Source organism: Cupressus sempervirens, chromosome 5, assembly GCF_028749045.1.
Source record: "Cupressus sempervirens isolate cs-2001-9-10 chromosome 5, ASM2874904v1, whole genome shotgun sequence".
In the NCBI taxonomy this organism is placed as follows: domain Eukaryota; kingdom Viridiplantae; phylum Streptophyta; class Pinopsida; order Cupressales; family Cupressaceae; genus Cupressus; species Cupressus sempervirens.
The window spans coordinates 493,430,201-493,438,455 of NC_143122.1; positions in this window are offsets into that span (position 1 = coordinate 493,430,201).

Below are 8,255 nucleotides of genomic sequence, written 5' to 3' on the forward strand. Positions count from 1 at the left end.
TAAACAAGTATTGTGTTAAAAGGAATATAGCATCAATTGAGACTTCCAAACCACCTTTATATACATGTCAAAAAGATTCTAAGAAATGATAAGCAACTACATTCCTTAAATAATAACAAGAATTCTAAAGTATAAAACATGGATAATAAGGGTACAAATTGTTGAGAGAGCGAAAACATGAACTTGATGCAACACATGTAATTCAACGTAGTTTCACTATATTATCAGGAAATTTTCACTTTTCATAAACTTTTTTAGACAAATGTCTTTTAAAAGTTATGGCTTCTTGACTTGTTAAAAGTCGTACAATGGCATTTGATCCAAGCATGATTAAGAAATATGCATAGTATCAAACAAACATGAAATTTACTAATTATATGCCAATAAATAAATTGCAAATATGAGAATCGTTAAAATTGTGTAAAACAAGACCATTTTATGTTGTGATTATTAATGATGGGTTTTTGAAAGATCAAAACTCATAGACATTAGGTAAAATAAAGACAAATATGTCCATTGCATTATATTACAAAATAGATAGCCATAAGAAGTGAAATTTTGAAAATTATAACCAGCAACAAACATACCAAGAAATAATAAACTAGTAACCCACTAATTGGTAAAGAAAACCAAAACATAAAAGTACACAAAAATTAGGTTTTTTAAGTAGTAAACATCCTTCCTCTCTTTAAGAAAGAAGCCAATACAATCCACAATGCCTCATTGTCCTTTTTTTATCATTATACAATCCTTGTGATTTAATTGAGACTAATTCCTTTTACTTGGCCTTGCCCCTAAGAGTTGTCTTTTTCTCTTCAAGGGATTATCATGGAGCATGTCATGGTAAGAAATGGAGTTATGTAGTTTAGACATGCAAAATAAAACCAATTTCTCAATCCCATTACATTAGGGAACAATCAATTAATCCCAATGTCAACCCTAGAGAGAGTTGGGAACTTGTGGTTGATTGTCAACTTATTTCCCCTCTTTTGAATAAATTAATTTGATATTATAGAAATTCAAAGTACAATAATTAGGCTAAAAGGGGCAAAACAAATAATAGCAAGTGCAAATAGTAAGGTAAATAGTACATATACAAACTTTGGGTATAGACATAGGAAAAGGAATCGAAGAAATAAATAATCAACTTGTGTCTAAATTTTGAGTTCAAAATGGTTGGACACTGTCAATAGGTGTTGTGGTCACAAGAGGACTTTGTCAATAATCAATAACATCTAGGAAAACCATGTCACTAATTAACAACAAACAAATGGACTATGTTGTATATTGGCATCATTCAAGCTACTTTTAAGGATTTCGTTCTCCTTGTCTCAATATGATCTTCATGAATCTGCAACTATTTGCCCTTATAATTTTAAAAAGTATAGAAAATAAGAAAGAAAATGATTTTTGGGTTGGATATGGGCTTACCTCGGTCAAAACCCAAGTTGGGAACCAATCCTACAATAATGATGATGAAAAGGAAAGCTTACCCTTGCTAGAGAAGAGGCAAAATCTAAAGGAAAATCTTGAATTGAAATGGTTATACCTTTAATTTATGATGTAATTCTCTTAGAATAAGTCCTCCAAACCTTGATGCTATAACATTATGAATTGTCACAAATCTCAGCACAAAAAAATAATTAAAGATACCTTGTTGTAACTTTATGTTCATTCTTTATTAAATATTCTCTCAAGAAGAATGTTTTCTCTTGGAATGAACTTGTAGATGTGATAGGAACTACAAGTGATGCTTTATATAGGGTTTCCCGGCTATTTTTGCATTTTGGTTGACTTACAATGGTCACATCCAACTTCAAGGCCAAAAATAGAAATGTGAAGACTAACATATTATTCTCTTGAATTTTAAGCCAAAGGGCATCAAATTGTTTTAGTAACCATAGACTATGTTGATAATTGACAACATCAAGGTAAAGCAGACCTAAAATTTAAGGGAGACAAGACAATAAGTCTTTGATATCATATCTATAATTAATATTGAGATTAATGATATTTAAGTAGGCAATCAAGTGCAATGAAATTAAAAATATGCTAGAAATCAATGTGAGCTTGAGATATTATAGAATAAATGGAACACTATAATAAGGACCCATGGAGTTTGAATCATATTTAGGGAGTCCTAAATAAATTGCCTGTGAAATTTGATAATTCTAGTTTGTACTCTCTCCTTTTTAAGAGAAACCCATTTTGATATGTTATTTGAAGGTTGTAATTATCCTTAAATGACTCCACCTTTGAAGCCAACTTGATTAGAAGGGGTTCCCCTTGCCACTATCAATATTAATTGTTGTTGGGATTGTTGAGATTATGTATGTTGCACACATTGCATAATATTATTTAATTTATTTTACTATGTAATGTTGCACCTAGTAGCATCTAGATAGATGTGCAACATGTGGAGAATCCCATGGAATGTCCTTGATGATTTGTATTGACACATTATGCCAATTTTTGATATAATTATTTAATATTGGAGAAAAATATCAAATGTCCAATATTAAATGTGGGTCAATGGGAGTTAGGTAGAACATGGTTTATGTAATACCACTTGGTGGTTTTGTGGGAACTTACTACTATAAAAGAAACCACAAGGGCAGTTGTTGATGTAATATAGAGCAAGACAAGGTGAGTCGAAATAGCCAAGGGAGAATTTGTGGAAGTTGGAAGCATGACATGAGATGTGTAGATTCATGCTTCTTCACATGAATTATTTGGTTATGGTTATGGCTTTGAAGGCTTTCATGGTTGTATTGCCATGGTATTTTGTTGAATAATACGTGGTGATGAATGCTTTTGGAGGCTAAGTTTTTTCCCTCAATGAAGGTTTCTCAGGGTATATCTTGTGTCACATTTTGTGGATATGTTGTTTATTCTCTTACATGTGGATTCTAAGTCCTTATTTATTTCAGATCTATTATGGGTTATGTAAAAACACTGATATTTTTTAGTCGCAAGTTTTCGTACAAGTGGCATTAGAGCTATTATTTTATTATTGTAACCATGGATTGAATCCATGAGAATGCATGAAAGAACAAAAGAAAGGGAAAGATATATGAGTTTCGTAGGTTGTTTATTGTAAATCTTAGGGTCCTGCATTTGCTTTGATTAAGTAAAAATAAGTTTTGAAGGACCCAAAACCTTTTACATAGTATCAAACATAAAAGCTAATAAATCCCACAAGGAACTGTGCATCAACACCAAAAAAAAATACAAACTATGACTAGCAATATTAATACATCAAATAGGAAAAGACAATAATAAGACAACAAAAAGATAGCATCGGGACAACTATAAGGTCTTCAGTAAATCAATAGCTTGATCTGTAAGGATATTCATGTTTGCAGCAAAGGCCTTCAACTCATCAACTTCTTTGTCATCCATCACCCCTATCTTATTTGAATTAGCCCTTGTGCATTTATTGGGGCCTTGATCCTCTTTCATGTCCTTAAAACCTTGAATTCTCCCATCTTCTAGTTTGTCCAGCAAAATCTTAATGTTATCCCCTATAGTCTTCAAGATGGAACAACTCTGGTCTACAAGTTTCTTTATCACATTCTCAGTATTATCAACTTTGTTTCTCACAACATCCACCTTTTTCTACATATCCTTCATCATTTGTTCCATAGCTTTGTTCTTTGCTTCTAGAGGTGGGACTCTCTTCATTAAATTCTTGACTTCTTTCGCACTTCCAATAACATCTAAGAGTCTATCCAAATGTTAACCAAGAGTCCTCTCACCTCTAGTAGTCCTGCTTAGCTGATCAAAATCCCTTCTGATATCCTACATCTGTTCCTTCATACTATTAATATCCCTTTTCATCACACCCAAGTTACCAAGGATTCCCTTCATATAGCCTTATTCATTTTGGGCCTTGGTCCAATTCAAGTTTTCCTCATCCTTATCCATAGTATCTCTTTCAATGTCTACCTCCTTGATGTCTTTGTCCTCGGCCTTCCCTTGAGATAGCACTTTCTTACCTCTTAGCTCCTTTTTTATCAAAGGCTCATCATCTAAGGGAATGTTTAGAACTCTGTCCATCTTCTTCACATTGGTTCTGGTAAAATATTAGTTTTACCTTTGGTTTTGTTCCCTTTATTCTCCTCAAGCTCCTCTTCATATCTCGTCTCCATCTCATAATCTGCCTGCTTACTCTTCCTTTCCTTAGTAGACAAGATCTTAGGTGAAAGGTTTTTCTTCTTCTTATCAACCATCTCATCTTCTTCCTCCTTTCCTCTTCATAAACCCCATCTTGATCACTCCCCTCTATATCACATTCCAAGGTTTTTTTTACCGTTACGGGGTTTGTCCACTTTTTTAGTTTTAAGAAGATTCATAATCAACACCATCAAACCCTCATGGCAAGCATGATCCCCCTCATAGTCATTCTGGATAGCTAAAATGGTATTATCCAGCGACTGCCTTAGGTAGAAAGGGAAATTAATTCTAATCCTATGCCTAAAATGATTTACTAGCATAAAGTGGTGCCCAAAAATCTTTGTAAAATGGACATCAAAGGCTAGGTATTCAATTACAACAAACATAATAAACCTCCATGGTTTGGAAATGGAATGAGGGCTAAAATAGGAATTACCAATTTTGACCAACTTGTTTCTCTCCTTGGCCATCTCCAAAAACTCATCAACAACATGATTAGACACCTTCCTATCTCTGTAGAATTTTATCCCATCCATATCGAGACTAGTGGCTTCAACTATAATGTCCTTTGTGACATTCATTCTCTAGTTTCCCACCAAAATGCTTTTTTTCTTCCATATCTTGATAAAATGATAGGTTATGGATGAATTAATACCCTTTAACTTCTCCATGAAGTCTGTAAATTGACCCTGTTCTAAAATATCCAAAAAATTTGTCTTGTACTTCCATTCCTTGCAACTTGCGAGCTCGACCCTCTTTCTCTTACCACCCATATTCCTCAAACTACAACAAATCCTAACTGTCCTAACAAGCTCAGATGAAGTGGAAATCTATGTGTTAAAATAAAAGCAAAATTTTCTCTTATGCAAAAATTCCCACAATCCACGTGGTAATGAATGAGTTGTCTTATCAAAGATAATCATAACCCACACCCCATTCCTGCGCAAATCATATTTGTTCCTATATGTCATTTCCATCATTAATAAGCTCTTTTGCATACTTCCAATCCTGTTGTACTCTATCAAAAATAGCCTATCATTAGGGATGTTGTCACCATAATTCCATGTCATCTTTGTATGTCTTTTGCATGCCACGTTCACAACCTAGTCGGTTACTTTGTTGGTTTCTCTATAGTTATGAGTGATAACACATTCGACAAAGGAATAAATCAAATTAATAGTCTTGCAAATAATATTATGGATGGTCCAAGAGCGGTTATTAACTTTATTAAGACAGTTAATAATATTAAGGAAATCCCCTTCTAGCCAAATTTTCTCCAAATTCATGCTCTTGGCAAATAAAAGACCATAAAGAGTCGCACTAACTTCTGCAACATGATTGGTTTGATCTTCAATAGGAATATCCATAACACCCAAACTATCTCCATTTTTATTTTTTATAATAATATCGCAATCTTCTCTTTGAGACCCCATCAAAATTAATTTTATACCATCCCTATGGTGGACAATCCCACCTAGCCAAATTTCTAAGGTTACTATCACTCAAAGAGTAGTTGATCCCTTCCAAGTTCCAATTCCAAATCACTTTGGTTTCCCACTCGTCTTGAGGCTCTTGACCTTTCCCGGTTATCCTAATATTCTCAATCACCATATGGTTTATCTTATTAAAAATTTGACTGAAAGAAGTCTCCTTACCCTTGAAAACCCTATCATTCATTTCCTTCCAAACACCCCAACATAGATACAGAAGAATGAAATCCCATAAATTAATAATCAAAGTATTACGAGAAGGAGACTTCTAGGCTAAGAATAAATCTTCAATACTAAGGGGGGAGAACCATTCCACATCTAGAAGTCTACAAATCCTCTCCCATAACTTTCTAGTGTAAGAGCAATGAATGGTCAAATGACTAACTAACTCTTCCTCTTCCTCGCAAAGATAAAATCTGCTAACAAGACACATACCTTTCTTCATTAAATTGTTAGTAGTAGGGATTTTATCCTGCAATAAGATCCAAAAAAATATGTTAACTTTGGGTGTTGGGCCTTCAAACCAGACTTTAGCCCAACAAGGCACATGTCAATCTTCAAAAGTATTTCCATACAGAGATGAGATAGAAAACAATCCATTAGGATTAAATTTCCATATTAAAGCATCCTCCTCATGAACTAAAAAGAAAACATTCAACATTTTGTTAAGGTCATTAAGAGCCTCATGCACTCTGGTAAGGTCCATCCATTTATCTTCTTCCCAATAACCAACAACATATGTCCCAAAAATAGTCTTGCATTGATCCATATACCCATTCCACTTCTGATCAGAACTCAAAGCATGATTAAGAATCCACTTGTCATCCCAAAATTGAATATTCCTACCATTTTTCTACCTTCCATCTTACCTCTTTATTGATAATCTACTTATTTTTATGAACCTACTTCCAAATAAAAGAACCCCTTTAAGTATCCTCACTACCAAGGAAAAGATTAAAGCTTTGGTTCTCCTTGTTATATTTATCATTCCATATGTCTTTCCATTCTCCATCTTCATTATATAATCTCAAGATAAGCTTAGCAAGTAAAAAATCATTCATGCTATTAATCTTTCTTAGACCCAACCTTCATTTTTTTATGGGCATACAAACTTTATCCCAAGCAATCAAAACCATTCTTTTCTTCTTTTCCATACTAGTCCATAAAAAAAAAATTCTAAATTTTTTCAATGGCCAAAGCATACTTTCTAGGTATCTTAAAAACACTCAAAGCATATAGGGGCATGCTCTGTAAAGTGGATTTTAGAACAATTATCTTACCAGCCTGGCTAAGGAGAGATCCTTTCCAGCCAGCTAACTTTGGGTGGATTTTGTCAATCAGAGAACTCTAGAAGGACTCAGGAGGGTCAAGACAAAGAGGTAAACCAAGATACGACCCCGAAAGGTTGCCAACTTCACATCCCAGAATTTTTTTTTTTTTTTCTATTCACAGTAACATTAATAAAATAGATCAAGCTTTTGTTCCAATCAATAATTTGTCTTCTAGCCTACCCATAATCCTTAAGGGACTTTAAAATATTCCTCGCATTTTTTACTGAAGCTTCTCCCATCACAATCGAATCATCCACAAATTGTTGATGAAAACAGGTTAAATCCTTAGATGAAGGTCTTAAACCCACAAATTCCCCCTTTTGAACCATTTTTTCCACAAATCTACCCAAACACTCAGCCATGAGGATGAATAAAAATAGGAGATAACGGATCCCCTTATCTTAAACCACGAGAAGCCTGAAAGAAAGGAGTCAGATATCCATTAACAATAATAGAAAAGGTGTTAGAGGAAACCAATAAATGCACCAACTCCAAAAATATTTTGTTGAACCCAAAAGCTTTTAGTCCACACTTTAAAAAATCCTAGTCCACCCTATCGTATGCCTTGGATAAATCCAACTTTAATAAGAACCCTTATTTCTTGGATTTAGTGAGGGAGTAAATATTTTCATGCACTGAGATAATAGAATCCAAAATCTGCCTACCTAGAACAAACCCATTATATTGTCTCGAAATCATATTAGGTAATAAAGACAAAATCCCAAGAGTAAGAACTTTAGAGATGATATTTTAAAAAGAATTGCAAAGATTGATTGGTCTAAATTGGTCCATACTATCCACCCCCAACTTTTTGGGTATCAAAGCGAAAAAAGTACCATTCAACTCTTTAAGAAGTTTTCTAGAACCAAAGAACTCATTAACTCCATTAAAAATGTCCTCTTGAATGATATGCCAATAGGTCTAAAAAAAGAGGAAGGGAAAACCATCAAGTCCAAGAGCCTTGTCTCCCTCAAAGGAAAAAACAACCTTAGTTATTTCATCATTGGAAGGGATGGTAGTGAGGTTTTTGTTTTGATCTTCAAATATGCTCTTTGGATTAAACTTCAGAAACTCCTTTTGTTTTTCCTTATCCAGGTTGTGTTCTCTCTCCAACAAACCACTAAAAAATCTCATGGATTCCTTTTTTATATCCTCATCCTCATCAGTAATAACACCATGAACTTTTAATCTGGAAATTTTATTAGCCATTATATGCTTCAAACTGGTCATATAGAAAAATTTAGTATTCCTATCCCCT